The sequence below is a fragment of the Camarhynchus parvulus genome, chromosome 2 (assembly GCF_901933205.1).
Source record: "Camarhynchus parvulus chromosome 2, STF_HiC, whole genome shotgun sequence".
NCBI lineage: Eukaryota > Metazoa > Chordata > Aves > Passeriformes > Thraupidae > Camarhynchus > Camarhynchus parvulus.
This window is the reverse complement of record NC_044572.1, coordinates 45,433,689-45,449,211: the sequence shown is the minus strand read 5'-3', so window position 1 is coordinate 45,449,211 and position 15,523 is coordinate 45,433,689. Positions and strand designations below refer to the sequence as shown.

Sequence of the window (15,523 nt, the reverse complement as noted above, 5' to 3'; positions counted from 1 at the left end):
GCTGCTGTTTGCTGTATTGCTCCTAAGGGGCGAAAATAAGCCCTCCTAGACATCATCCTCCCCCCCAAAATAACCCAAACCAAAAATTAAAATTATAGTTATTAATTTAACACACACTCCATTAGGAGTAAATTTGTGTTCTTAGAGGGCTCCATGATGGAGTACAAATGCTTCATTAATATTGGATATATCAACCTGGGAGCAGAAGCAAAGTCAGAAAGAATAGTGACTGGCAATACAATGAGTCCAGCAGACCCCACGCAGGGACGTTTCCTTTCGCTGCTCAGCTTGCATTCAGATACAGCCTGCTCTCCAAAGACACCATCTGTGTGGGTTTCCAGCGCCTGGGTTGTACCTCTGAAGCACAGCCTGGCTGGATTCCTAGGGCTTTTCAGTGCTTTTTGAGCAGGGAGAGAAGCTGTGGGCAGGCTGAGTACAAGCCAGACCCCAGCTGACCTTGACGCAGTGTTCCACAAGCTATAAATATTGCTTTCTTCTCGGCATGCTGTGGGAAGAGTTGTCCTGTAAGAAACAGCAATCCCTTGGTCTTCTCAGCTCTGCAGCCCTTCTGATCTCCAGAAGTAACTGCTGGGAAATCTGTAATACCATGCTCTGAGCCAAACCTGGCAAGTGGACTGTGGTGCTTCAGGCTCCTTCACCCCAGCTAATTCACGCATCTTGGTGCTGCTGTTTAATGGCACCTTTTCCAAAGAAACATTGGAGTTTCTGGAGAGGCAGAGGTGGATGAAGATCACAAACTAGGGGTGGCTCCAGTGAGCACTAAGAGGGGGACAAACTCATGGGGGGAGCAGAAGGGGATAGATGTTACAAGAATGATCCTTACTCCCTTCTGGCTCTTCCTGGGTAGTAGGGAGCAGATCATTTCTCTGCCTTCTCCAGGGATTGTATACTGGAGAAGGCTTCACCTGCTATCTCTTTTGGAAGGACTCAGATGGTGGCAGTGGAAGAAATACCCAGATATTAGCTGCTGTTTTCAAAAGCTCTTTCCTTCCAACACCTGGAGAAAGACCTTACACAAGTAGTATTTCTTTCTTGGACTCAATCCAAACTTGTGCACTTCAGCTTCCTCTGCTCTGGGATCTCTGAGTTCCTTGGACTGCTCTGTACTGAATGAAGTATCTGGGACCACTTAATTCTGTTTCTCTCTACACACCTGGATCCTTCAGGAAGAAGAATTAGTGGAAATCTCCTTCAGTATGGATAAATGATGATGCATCTTCAATGAGTTGTTCCTGCTCTTAAACAGGGCACAGAAACATGGCATGCTCAAGGTAACCATGTAAAGTTTGGGACATCTTGCTCACACCCGTGACCTACTCCCATATAAGTGGTGATGGTTTATGTGGGAGTTCACAGAGCCTGGGCACTAATGTCAGTAGGGCTTTCCCAGTGGTGTGGGCAGTCCTCTTTTCTGCCACATGTGAACTTTTCCTGAGCACTGCCACGGCACTTGGCCATGGTCCTCCCCTGTATAAAGCCTTTGTAGCAAGGCCTCTGAGGAGGAATCTCTATTCCTTGCAAGATTAGCCCTTTATGAATATGTAACAGGTTACATTACCTTCTTGAATCTGATATGCCCAGCATAACTAAACTTCTGTTGTATATAATGGGAAAGTTTCAGCGGAAAATAGCATTGCTGATGTCTAACATCCTTCTCTAATTAACAAAGATAATTTTCTGCAATGTATGTGCACCTAATTACCATTCCGCGTGATCATTAAGATGTACACGCAGTTGGCAGGAGCCTTGCTGCTCACTCATCTGGAGAAACCTTATACCCCAGAGAGGGAAAGCATGGCACAGGAAAGTGCCTGGAAGTCCAGCATTGTGCTCTGAACATGCTCCCATCCATGAATGAGATACAGGATGCTGCTTTGCCCTGCCAAGGGGAATACAGCCATGAGTGATCTTGGGGCTCACCTAATAAACCAAGATACATATCTCCAAGTCAGTGATGACTGTAAGCACCCACTGTTTTTTGCTGAGGTGTTTATGCACCTCCCACTCTGTTTTCTCTGGGGCTTAGCACGATGTCCATCCTCTCCTACATTCCTCATGAAGCTGGAAACTTCTATTACCAGGCACACAACGACTCAGGCACAGTCTGTTCCTTTCTCTGCTGAGCTGACTGCTATCTGACTGTCTTGCAATCTCCCCTCTGATTAATTCAGCTCTGGCAGGCAACTGAGTGCTTCTTGCTCTGGCTGAGGTGCTAAGTCTGGGAAGGGGAATGCATCGAGCTAATCATTGCCATATCTGACCCATGTCTGGTTTCAATAAGGTGACGGGGTGCATGAGAAGGTGACTGCTATGCCCAGAAACATGGGAAGCTTTTGTGGCGAGCAGTGAAACAGTGCCAAGATAATAACTGGGAATGGCTTTATTTCCAGAAGCTTGTAGTGGGTCACAGCGCAAATCTGTAAGGTTAGGTTTTTCCAGGTACACTGCACTGGAGTGTGACAGCACCTTGTAAATGCTGACTGACGTAACACCACAGCCTCAGCGGGAGCAGAGGTTTAGCAGTGCCAGCCAGCACCATGTCTGAGTGTGACTCTGAGACCACACATGGCACCTCAATCCCTGGGCTGCAGAGCAGCTGGCAGCTCACTCCTGCCCCATTCACCACTTTTTAACTAGATCTCTGCCATGTGTTGGGAATGGTGAGCCATGTGAGTTAATGGTGAAGAACACATTTATTCAGATTCCCACAAAACAAAATTTTTCACTTTTGCAGAAGACTTATTATGGCAAGCACCCTTTTTGCTGGAGGGAGAGAGTGAGCTAAGTCAAGGAAGGAGATGCTTGTGCCATACTTATTAGTTCAGAAACTCTGAAGGGCTGAGAGTAACTTCAATAGCACATGGGAAAAGCAGATTTGCTGACAAGTAAAGATCAGATGCCATTAGTTATTTTCCAAAGCAAAAGAGACAAATGAACATTCAAGGCTTGGTCCAAATCATGGTGAAGTCCAAAAGAGTATTTTCTCTAGCGTCAGCAGGTACTGGAGCAGGTTGCCTATAGAGTCCAAGAATGAGCTGATCTCAGTTCCTCTTTGTTAGCTTATTCATTTATTTATTTAATTTTGCTCAGGAGGTGCAGAGGGCTTTCTGCTGATAACGAGTGCACAGTTTACTCGTCTCACAGCGTGCTTGAGAGCCACAGTGAGTGACTTGAGACGGTTTGCAGCCACCTCCACCCTCACGACGGCAGCTGCAAAACCCCTCAGGGAGCTGCTGGAAGAGGCGCTTGTTTCACCGCTGTCTCTCCCTCCTCCCCTTCAGCAACACACAGACTGAAAATCCCACCCTCGGTGATTCAGATCAACAGACGGCCCTGTTATTTCTCAGACTGAAAACTCCTAACATTTCCTGCTGACAGCTATTTTGGGAATATTAAGCCTGAATGTTTTGGTGGAAAGAGAATTCAAAGGGCCACAAGAGCAGGGGAATGAGTGAATGAACCCAAGCAACTCAACAACACTAAAAATTTTGTAACACTTTTTTTTAAACACAGAGGGAGCTTTGATAGCTCACATGGCAACAAAGACTTTTGTCATGCAGGCTTCTTGGAGTTACTATGAAAGCATCTCCATTGTGCCAGCATTCTGTTGCAGGAAGCAAAGCTTGTAGTGGAGCGTGAGATAAAAATATTTGTAAGACTCATCACTTTTTGACATCTCCACTCCAACACTTCCTCCCCAAAGCGATGTTTGCAGACAGCTCCGCCGTGACTGCTACTTCTGATCTTCACCCTCACCCAGCAAACACGCTTGGAGCACATGTGCTGATGCAAGCCCTTCCAGGAGGTGGAGGAACTTACAGTGGCAGCCTGAAACCAGTGGGGATAGCTCATCTGCTCAAGGTGTGTGAGATCTGGCCTCCAGCAAGCGGTCATTACTCCTTATGCTGAAGCACAAAGGAGCTGAGTCTGTCTATAAAACTACATTATGCTACAGCAGTGGAAAAAAATTGGTGTCCTGTGATCACAATTACACAGGTGCTGGGCTGTGCTGGAGACCACTACATGGTTTTGTTTTGATTTTAAAATAGCAGCTGGGCTTTCAAGTCACTCAATAAAACAAAATCTCTGACTTTCAGCAGAGGTAGTACAGGCACCGGATTAGGGTCTGTGTGACTAATTTCAAAAGCATAGTTGTTTTGGAAAAAAAGTACTGTGAAAAATGTTAATCACTTGTTTTTAAAATTTTAAAAGTTTAATAGTAATAAAATGGCTATAAAATAGTAATACAATTAGAATAATAATAATTTGGACAATTTGAATTAGGACAATATGAAACAATAGCAACAAAGAGTTACGGACATCCAGGTACTTTTTTCTGGGCAGCATAAGCCCGAAAAAGGACATCCATGAACAAAGGATTAACCCTTAAAAACAATAACCTGTTGCATATTCATATATCTCATACATGATGCATAAATTCCATTCAAGGACAGGATTTTGTCTGGTCATCGTCAACTTCTTCCTCATAATCCTAACGGCGTTGTCCTGCCTGAGCAAGGTGGGAAGAAGTTCATTTCTCCTGATAATGGAGCAATAAATTCTTTTTCTCTGCCAGATTTAGGTGTCCTGTGGCTGCTATCTCAGTGTGAGTCCTTTCTTTAGAAAAAAAATATCCTACATAGCATAGTTTCTATTTTAACATTTTGTTATAACCTAAAACTATATTTAACACACTACTTAAGAGAATTAATACAGCATTACTTTCTAACACAACACATATAACATTCATTTGAATATTTGTGAAAAGCCAATCATAAAATACGCATTTTTCACAGTACTACACTTTATATTTCTCTCCTTTTTCTACCTTCTGCCTCAAGATCTCAAGGCAGAGGAACATTTGTACAAATTACAGCTAACCAAGAACATACAATATTTATCCACAATAAGTGCTTTTACTTCAGGAGTTCTTTGGAGCAAAATGGTGCATATAAATTTGCATTATAGAAGAAGATTCAGCCTTTATAGGTCTGTGCAGTGAAGACCCTGCCCTGCTAAATACTTCCTTGTAGCTAAAAAGGACTTAGCCTTGCCCTGGTGTCCAATCATCGTGGGCTTGGGTGGATGACATCATTCACATGGGAATGTTTGAAATGCAGCGTGCAGTGCAGTTACAGGGAATATAAAGGGAGGTATCAGGACATGTGAGAAATAGCTACTCACTTTTCATAGTTTAGGAAGGTTTATTAAACCTTATCAAAAATACAACAGAAGACTGAATAAAGAAAAAAGTTTACAGTGCTGGGAGCAAAAGATTTTCCCTGCCATGTGCTCAGCCCCTTACAATGGAGGTTTTACCCTCTTTAACCCTTTCACCCCTCCCAAAGTTCTGTCCATCAACCCCTCCTTCACTGTCCAGTGGTGGAGATCTCTTCCTCAAATCCTGACTGGCGGATTTGAGGAAGATGTTGCCATAGTGACAAGCCAGCCCTCCCAGATGTCCCAACTCCAGCTGTCACCTGATAACCACGTGATGGGGTACAACATAACTATAAGTCTATAAACTTTTCTTAACCTATATATATGCTATTTGTCCATTAATTGTGAGAGTCAATGATCACATTACTCATCTATCACAGACACACGGGGCTTGCTACTGCCTGAGAGTGCAGAGGATATGTCACAACCATCTGGAAAGCCACTGGTTTCCCAAGCTCACTTTCAGCCTCCAGGCATGTCTTTGCACATACTACATGGTAGGACACATCCATCCTCGCAGCAGATAGCGTGGCTTGTGTAGGTAAGCCAGTGGACAGACCACAGTTTGTTGACATGCCTGGAGAGTCTGGAATCTGGAAAAAATTCATGAGACTATTCTGAACTTGAAGTTGCTGTGTGTAGTACTTTCTTTCTACTCAGCAAAGTTGGCTGAGTAGGAAAATGGAAAAAAGAAGAAAAGTATGTAATAATTTTAATTTGAAAGTGAATTTTGATTTGATTGATTTCAGCAGTCCTTCTGTGTTTGACTTCTGCATTTATTTGTATATTCAAGCTCTATAAGAACGGGGGCTTACCAAGTGAATTTTAAACAGAGATGTTAATGTACTGACCATTCATAAATTCTGAATAGTTTATATTCTTGTAAAATTTACACTGTTTGGTTTTGTTACCTAACTCCACTTACCAGGGAATACAAAGGGAAATAGATGGATATAGCAAATATTGCATATTATAATTTATAATGGACTGCTCTACAGGGAAGACACTGTTTGCTGATGTTACTATTGAACCTAAATAGTGAATAAATTAGAGAATGATGCAAATTTATAGAGAGTTGTCAGATAAAGGTGAAACTCATCATAAAAAATATTAGTTGCAAATGGCTTGCTGAGCTTTAGTTCTTACTCCTGTGTCTCTGAGGCACCTTGACTGCTCACAGGCCAATAACCTTCAGTTCCAGCACAGCAGACTATAAACTCCTCTACCTGACTCATAGAATCAGAAGAATTTTAATTAAGATATTTGTGAATATTCATGCCCTCCCTCAGCTCCAAAGTGACCTCAAAGCAGAAGGGGGCTTTCGTTGTCAAGATATTTCAGTCATTCTCCTTTCACCTCTCTTGCCACTGAATATCATGTGAAGCTTAATTTTACATTGTGTCAGAGTAACAGCAAGGGGCTTAGTCCATTAAAGGTCCTACATTTTGGATGGTGAAGCTCATTTGTGCCTCTTGACTCTCAGTACAGCATGGGTGGGGTGAAAATAATGTGGAAATGTCTAATGTAGAGTAGTGGTCGTTGCCACCTGGAAAGGGAGGCTTGGATCAGTGATCACTCAGCCACGGTAGAAGGCTGCAATCTCATGTCAGTGCTGATGTAAACAGGCTGCTGTTAGCATAACATCTTTTGGGAAAGGTCTTTTGGATATAGGACATCTGTGTCAGAGAGTTACAGGAAAAAAAAGCCATTTTGCCCAGACACTTTAAGTTTTAAAGCACTGGTGTAGGTCCTTAGCTTCCTGTCATTTTTCCTCATTATGTTTGTGACATCTAATTATCACACGGATATGAGTTCTGAAGCGGCCCATGCCCTCTCTCTGCCTATTTCTATTTCAATAAAATAAAGATTATAATGTCTGCTGATCTCACAGGGGTGCGGTGAGGGACCATTTTATGGGCTTTAGTCTTAGAAGAGAAGCTATAAAAGTTCATAATGTCTTATTAGTAATGCAGATCAGTTTGGAGTGTCCATAAAGGCTTTTCAAGACATTTTGTGTGCAATGTTTTGAATCAGTGAGGGCCCCCTGTACTCTGTAGTGCTGCGAGTCAAGGGGGTTCATCCTACCTCAAGCACCCTGGGATGGGGGACATGAGTTACTTTGTCTTCACAGACACCCATGGAGAAATGGGGGAAACAGTCTGTTGCAGGAAACAAATCAGGCCACTCATTATTCCCACTCAGTTACCCTAAACCTGCTTGTCTCCCTATTCTTATCAAGGCCTGTGTTTTATTTTATTTTATTTTATTTTGTTTTATTTTAATTTTTTAAAAAAATTAAAAATTTTTTTGTTTTTATTTTTAAAATCCCCCTCTCTGTGAACAGTCTCTAAGGGAGGCAGTGGGTTATTGCCCTTTTGGCTTTCCCTTTTGAGATTGAGCTGAGATTAGCCAGGGCATAATTCCTGCCTTGGTTGCAGTGCCTTTGCTTTGGTGCAAATATTTCAGTTTTAAAGTCATCATCTCTCCCCAGCAGCTGCCAACCACACCCCCACCCTCACAGGGCGTTGTGTCCTGAGATTCACATGGGCAGAATAAATAGACATTTGCTCAATTTTCTCACATACAGGTTTGGCAAGACCCACCCCACCCTTCCATACCCTCTTTGGTCTGGTTCGCTTTCCCTCTCTGCCTGACTCTTCTCCTGTAGGAGTTATTGTGATTTCTTCAAGCTCTTCTGTGACCCGTGGCCTAAAAGAAACAGAAAAACAAAATCTGAGCGAGAGTTGCTGTTATTGTGTTGTAGAGACTGTGATTTCCCTTGCTATGTTTTGCCACTTTCTTGTTTTTCGCTTTCCACCTCTGCTCTGTGTGAGATTACAAGACTTCAAAAGCATTTAGCTATTATCCAGAATATAAAATCTCAGCATGACCTGCTGGTTAAATCATAATCCACTATGATACAATATGTGCCATCTCTTCTCTAGATTAAATCTAACCAGGCAAGAGGAGCCTGTAGCATTTCCTCATCCATCCTGCAAACACCAGCCTGGTGGGAACAACCAGGACCACTGCTGTGAGCATCCTACTGCCCCATCTCTGAACAGGATGTGTGGGAGAGGTGGGATCTAGTACAAACAGCTGAAGTTCTGGTGTGAAGGAGAAAGCAGCCCTGTCTCCTGCTGTTTGCTGCCTTTTTCTGGCCTTACTGCTTTCAATAACCCCATGGAATGCTGCTGTCTGGTGGCCTGTTGCAACCACTGGAAATAGAGTTGTGTGTTCTTTGTGGGAATCATCAGGGAGGTGGGGAGCAAGCCTTTGTTCTCACCACAATGTAACACTGGCTTGCCTGGATCCAGCTCCTGGCCCTGCTTAACCAAGATAATACCCACCTTCTTTGAGGAGTTTTTTCCCTTTCCCCAAAAGCCAGTTCCCAAAAGGAAAATTGTTCCATCTTTAGTTCTAGCAGGTGTGAAAGCTTGTTTATAAATCAGCAACCCATACAGCATTATGAGGGATCAAACCTTATTCTTTCAAGGTCACTGAAATTGGCTTATCATAGTGCTGGATCTTGTGGTGTGCAGTCACAGTCCATTTTTAAATATTTGGATACTGTCTCTCAGAGCAAGTTTTTGGCTGGGTGTGTGAAATGCTCTGCATGAGCTTTCAGAGAGCATCCCACTGGCAGCATCTGCTACATGTTCCCACATATAGGCCAACCACAGGAGCAACCCACCCCACCACAATCAGAAGACTGAAATCAGGCCTTGGTGAGGTCTGCACAAAAGCTTCTGCAAACCCTCTCCCAGGGTTTGCCAGGGCACAGTGACAGCAAGGGGCTCACCCCTTGCAGGAGCAGCTCTGCAGCTGGAGATGGAGTCAGCCATCCTGGAGGATGCAAGTAGAGCTGCTGAGGGGAGGCAGGTGAGGAAGGATTTATCTTCTGCAATCAGCAAAGGGGCTTTGGCTTTAGAAAGGTTTACTGCTTTGGAGAGTCCGTGTACTGGGAGCTGGCAAGGAGCATGGAGGTGGAGACAGTCAGCCTTAAGTAAAATACAGGCTCTTGGGTCCATAGTGGTTCAGCACCATTAGTCATATAACAGGTTTGTTTTCTTCCCTGTCACACTTCCACAGTCTGTTGCATCCAAATACTACTGAAGAAATGATGTGACACAGTATCAGAACATTTTTCCCTTCTTGTAGCAAGAATATATAATAATCTCTCTGGAAAGCACATCTCAGACTATTTCCAAGAACAATAGATGCTTGTAAGGCATCCAGTGAGGTCAGAATAGCTGGAGGCTGCAAGTCACATAATAACTTTTTGTGCTTGCATAGTGTTTCATTTTCAGACTGATCTGAGTAGGATACAGGAAATAAACAGATTTTTTTTTTAATTACTACTTCTCAAGTCAGTGGGATTTTTTTTTTTTGAAAACCAGGACTTGCCATCTTAATTATCACACTGGTAAAAACAGGATCATGCCACAAACAGGGCTCCTCCTCTTCAGAGCAGACCATGGGAGCAGAAGGAGAGTACTGGGAGTTTGGGATGGTCTAAGTGGTGCCCAGCTCATGCTGGGAGTGGAGCCTTCAGCAGGTGTGGGCTGTAAAGGTGCTCTGGTCTCTCTGCTTAAATGGTGCATGATCATTTCTGGTGCCAGGGAAAAAAGAAAAAAAAGATTGTCACAGAAACTCATGAGACCTGACTATTCTTAATCATGACTTGATTCATTGAAAGGGAGACCCTAATATTTAAGATCCATTTTGCTACCCATCTATGACAGAAAATCCAGGTTTCACTTAGCCTGGCTTGGGAAATGAGATGGTGTTACTAGGTATCCTTCAGGCTGGGATTAGGTCCCTAGTGCACTGTGTTCTTTTCAATGGTGTGGACAAAATCACAACAGGTTCTAAATCAGTGCTATTATATATTGCTGCTAATTAAGGTTGCACAGACTTGGATTTGAGGAGGATTTTGAAGAGCTTATTTGTGTTTGCTTTTCTCCTGAAAACCATTAAAAAAAATTCATTAAGCTATATAAAACCAGATCATAATGTACAAAATCATATTTGCTGGAGAGGGTTTTCAGCACTCCCTAGGAAGAAGTCATTTATGATAATCTGAATTACCACAATTTGGCAGGAGGAGAAAGAAATGGAGGAATTTGTACAATTCCAGGAGCTGTTTTCTGACTGTGCCACTGTCACCCTACTCTGGGCAGCTGCCTTGTGCTATCAGGCAGAGAGAAGTGGGTGCAACAAGACACTGCTTTGAACAGAGGCCAGGTAGCCAGAGTTATGGCACTTAAATCAAAATTGGGGTCGTGCTTTTTTCCTCTACATGATTTTCTACAGAGGCCGGGTATCTATGTATGTCCTTTGGCACAGGGGCACGGTGCTGTATTCTATGTGTCTGATGTTGAATAATATTTAGTTGAAATATACAGTGCTTCTAGTCACAGAAAATACTTCTGTCAGGAAGTCATTCATTTCAGTGTCAGGACAGGAAAAACAATTCAGCAAATATTTTCAGGAAATGTGAAAACATAAAAAGCGGATGCATTGAATGGACCTCATAGTAGCATTTTCAGCCCAGAGATTTTTATTTTGCAGTTTCTGATATTTGACAGAATCTTTGACAATTGGAGTATTTATTGGTAAAGAAATCCACTTTTACCTCCTTCTTCCCTCTCAACTCCAATACATCCTTACATATATCTTTACATGCATACTTGCCATCCAAGTGTGAGGACGCAGGGATAAGGGAATGCTGAGCTCCAGGGCCTTCTCTGTCAGATTTGCAGCTCTGAAAGGAAACTTCACTACTGAGCTTTAGGATATTTTTGGATACTGTATTTTCTGTTGAAATTCTTTCACTTAAGTTAAAAAGACTTGAATATGCAGAGCAAAATATTCTTGAATATTTGGACCAAAACCTGACACTCAGCTACCCTTGCTGGAAAAGCACCCAATTCTTCTCACCTTGTCTGAGCCAATGAGTATTTACCCATTTCAGTCTTACTCCACTTTCCGATGCTTGAAATTTCCCCTTTCTCTGTCCCTCCACCACAACCAACTTATAGCCCACTGCCAAAAACTGGGCATCTCTGCCCACTCTGTCTTGAGTGTTCCAGATCATCTTGCATCCACTCCATCCCACAGAGTAACCCCACATTTCCCATTTACCTCTCTGGAGCCTGACCTTTTGCCAAGGTTCTTCCTCAACCCATGCCCCAACCCCTTCTCCAGGCTGGTCTTCATGTCACTTTTAACCACATCCTGGACCAAAAATCAGGCACCCAAGGATGCCTGCCCTCTGGATCACTTCTCCATAGTTGTAATAACCTTGTTCCCCTGTGCATCTCTTCATAGAACTTACAGCTCCTGGCAGAGAGAGTGGATGGGGCCTTTCATGCATCTCCAGCTTGTTTTCCTTGCTCTGGGGATGGTTCAGTACGCTCCATCTAGGGATGGCCTGAAGGGAGGGCCTGAACCACAGACCTTTGGAGGTGAAAAGGAGCAGCCTTCTGACCACCTGTATCCTCCTCCGTATGGGGAATAACCCTGGAGCCCAGAGAGGAAACAGGCCCTACATTAACCTTTTCTTTTTCCTTTCTGAAAAAGAGGGGAAAAGAGGTTTTGGACAGCTCAAATGGACTTTCTTGTTTTGGTTTTTTTCTGGCCATCTGACTGAAAATACCAATTATTTCCACAGTCACAGGCATTCTTCCAAACTCCCACTCTTCATGACTAGTGCTCCAGTAGAAATTTATGGATTTATTATCACAGAAGATTCAGCCTCAACTCTTTGGTTTCTATAAACAATGTTTTGCTCTTCTTTATGGCTACTTTCACCTCTTCAGAACTCAGTGCTAACAGCACTGCTCCATGCACATCTGCACATGCGCTACCTGAGGTTAAAAGCTCTTGACCCAGCCATAACCCAGCCACTCCTCTTTCTGTTGGAGCTGTGCCATTCTCAGCCTTTGTGCTTGTTCTTTGTGTAGTCCAAGGTGTAATCCAAGGTGTTGTGTGTGTAGTTCAAGCTGTGCCCCAAACACCTAAATTGCTTTTGTTTCTTACAGCTGACAGAGGCCAAAATACTTCATGCTACTCACCATCTCTGTGTTTAGCCTAGCACATTGTAGGACTACCTTGCCATTAAGGCTGCCTTTCCAGGACAGGGCACAGCTGGGGAGTACTTGGCCCTACCTCCCTGAGCACAAAATTAGAGTGGAATAGCTGGGATTAAGTGTGGCACACCTTGTGGTAAATTCCAGTGTGTTGGCAAACCCTCCTGTCCAGTTTTCTGCCAGTAGAAAAGGCACAACCAGCTACCAAGGGAGCAGAACACAGCATGGATGTGGGACACCATCCTCAAAGGCTCAAACAACAGGTGGGTCTTTCAAGGCTTAAAAGACCTCTTTCCTTGGGAGATGAAAGTATGTATTTTAACAAAGTTCCTGTAAAGTGCTATAAAGGGAAGACCAAAGCCATCAGGGAGGTCCCAGAATTTGGAGGCTCCCCAGAGCATGTACTATGTGAATTTTGTGCTTACAGCTGGATGAATGCACAATTCTTTCCTTCCAGAGCAGGGGTGGCCTGACATCTTTAAACCTGGACTTGGTATTTTGGTCAGTTTATGCCATTTTTGATCTCTGTGTCTCCAGTTTAGACTCTATATGGACACCCAGGATTTGGGAATGGCATTCCTCAAACAGAACCAAGGATCTGAAGCATGATATCCTGATGAAAAAAAAATATGCGTTCCCTGATTAGCACATGCTTATTCATGGAATTAGTTTCTTCTGTGGTTTAGAAGTCTAGTTGAAGTTTGACTGCAAACTCAGTAGCATGGTTGGTGACACATCATCCATGCTGCAGAAGTCCATAAAAGTACCATTTCTGCCACAAAATTCACCACGAAGTAATGTAAGTTTTTCCATCATTTTTGTTCATACTACACTTTAATGCATAATGCAGGTTTTTTTATTCATTAGATAATAGATACTTCACGTAATGAAAATTCATTCTGTGTAGCAGAAATACCAAGAAGAAGTGGATTCTTATAGCTGTTCAAGGGCTCAAAAGTGGATACTTGTATGCTTTCATATTTGATTCTTGTTCCACATCACTTCAGAAGCATAATTTTTGTTGACAGAAAATTGGCCAGGCTTAATAAAACAAGGAATTTCTATATCAGCTTCTGAGTTCTTTCTAATGTGTTGTCATTTTTGGAGCTAATTGACTTCATAGGCAAGTTACATTGGGACCAAATTTTCAAAGGCTTATGGCTCTGTGGAAAGATAATCCATAGGAATAAAATTTAAATAATACTAGCAAAGATTAATCTCTGTTATTTCTCAGGTCTGCAGGATGCAGAGCACCACTGAATATTTTTTAGGGAAAGAAAACACATAGTAAAACTCCCAGCTCCTGTGATTCTCCCAAATGTCACACATGGGTGGCACAGGGTCCATTTTGTCAGTGTCAGGAGAAGCTGAATCTCAAAGCACCTTCTGGCTGGTGCAACAGGAAGCTGGAGAGATGACCCGCTAGATGTAATTCCAGATCCCTTCTGAGGTTTACTGCCTTCACCTCCCATTGGCAGCTGCACAGTTTCTGAACCTGCTACCTCCAGAGGAACCTGAGCTCCAAGAGCTAAAATTGCTCAATTCAAGGGAAATAGATACACTCATTCCCTTGGATGCTACTGCCTCCCGTTTTGTTTTGCAAAGAGAAACAAATCACCCAAGAAGACTTCAGAGTCAGGTTGTCAGAAGATATTATGCAAATTACCAAATCATAGGGGCTCATATTTAGAGCAGGCAAGTGAAAAGAAGGAAGTGTTTAGCTGTAACATAGTCTGAATTACCTGCCTGACTTTGAGGCACAAGATTGTCAAGTGTCTTGCTCACTCAAATGACATGTAAGGTTGGAGGATACCAATCATGTATCAGGACTGAACTTTTCCGTATAATCAATTGTATGCTCTATACATATAGGTATGTGTAAAGAAATTAGGACACACACACACACACACACACACATATACTGTTCAATTGTGCCCTCTTTTAAAGTCATCCTCATTGAAATTATCATGTATTTCACAAAGTCAGGGATTGTTACCATCTAAAAAACTCTCATGCAGTCCTTCCTGTGTCATGACATTCAAACCTGTGGGCCTCAAGAGCAATCCAGTGAAGCTTTGGAATGGGAATTGGCTGCATGTACTGTTGTTTCTACTTTCAGCAGGAGACCCCTTAGGCCCCCTGTTCTGCAGATTTGGGCAACTCATGTTTTGGATTACATTTCTTGCTAAATGTCAGAGGCAGCATGAGGATGATTATTGAAAGGGCAGTCACAGCTCCCAGGCCAGCCCTTCCTCCTTCAGACAGGAAGATCACTGCAAACTCTCCAGGTTTGCAGGTAAAAACAGAAGTATGAAGTGCAGAGTATCCAATTTGAGATCCTTCATGGCTCTTCCCTAACTTGCTCAGCAGCTCTGGAAACACTTTGGACAGAATGGGAAGTCATTTCTGCTCAACCCCTGCTCAGCGTTGGCTACCCAGAGAGGCACTTTTCTCTGTTTATCAAAAACAGAAGTCCCATCTCCCAAAAACTGCAGTGCCTGTGTGAAATGGGAATGAACAAGACTGAAGAGAAGCAGCCTGAGGTGCAGAGAGATCAGGCTGAGGCACAGGAAGAAAAGTCACAGCGGCAATTCCCACTATGGTGCAGCAGTTTGGGGTCCTGCTGAACAACGGATCAAACCCACCCTGTAAGCAGGGGCAGCATCTTCTTGCAGCATAACCCTGCCCAGTGAGTGTGAGAAAGCTGTCTGCTCCAGGAGGTCACCTGGCAGCAGCTCAGGCTGGGCAGGGGATTCTGAGCATAGTGGACCCTCATCCACAGGGCTCTTCTCTCCCACACAGTCACACAATTACTGGCTGTTGTGCCCACAGAGCCGGGTGCTGCTTGTGGTCCTGTGTGCTTGGTCACATCTTGAGGGTGCTGTCCTCTAATGGCTGAGACAGAAACAGGATCAAGTCCAAAAGCAAAGGTAGGTGGGCATGTTTCATTGAAGCCAAAGTTTCACAGGTTCACAGAATAGTAATAGTAATAGTAATAGTAATAATATTACTAATAAAAGTGTGGTAGAATTACTGAATTTTGCACATCAGATTTTCCCAAGTATTTCCATACATATGTCACAGTGAATTACAACTTATTTATATATTCTGTAAGTACTCAAGTTCACGGGCAGGCTCTGACTTCCTGTGAATGATATAAACCCTAGTGCAACCTCTGAAACAGTTTG

At 43.2% G+C, this 15,523-nt stretch overlaps 1 long non-coding RNA gene across 1 annotated transcript in view; it reads right to left on the bottom strand.

The window, feature by feature from the left end:
* The window catches only part of LOC115914398, a 142,734-nt gene that overhangs the window by 9,378 nt on the left and 117,833 nt on the right, over positions 1–15,523 (bottom strand). The window contains exon 2 of the long non-coding RNA XR_004061424.1: positions 7,860–7,950. This is a non-coding gene — a long non-coding RNA (uncharacterized LOC115914398). The remainder of the gene's footprint in view (positions 1–7,859; positions 7,951–15,523) is intronic.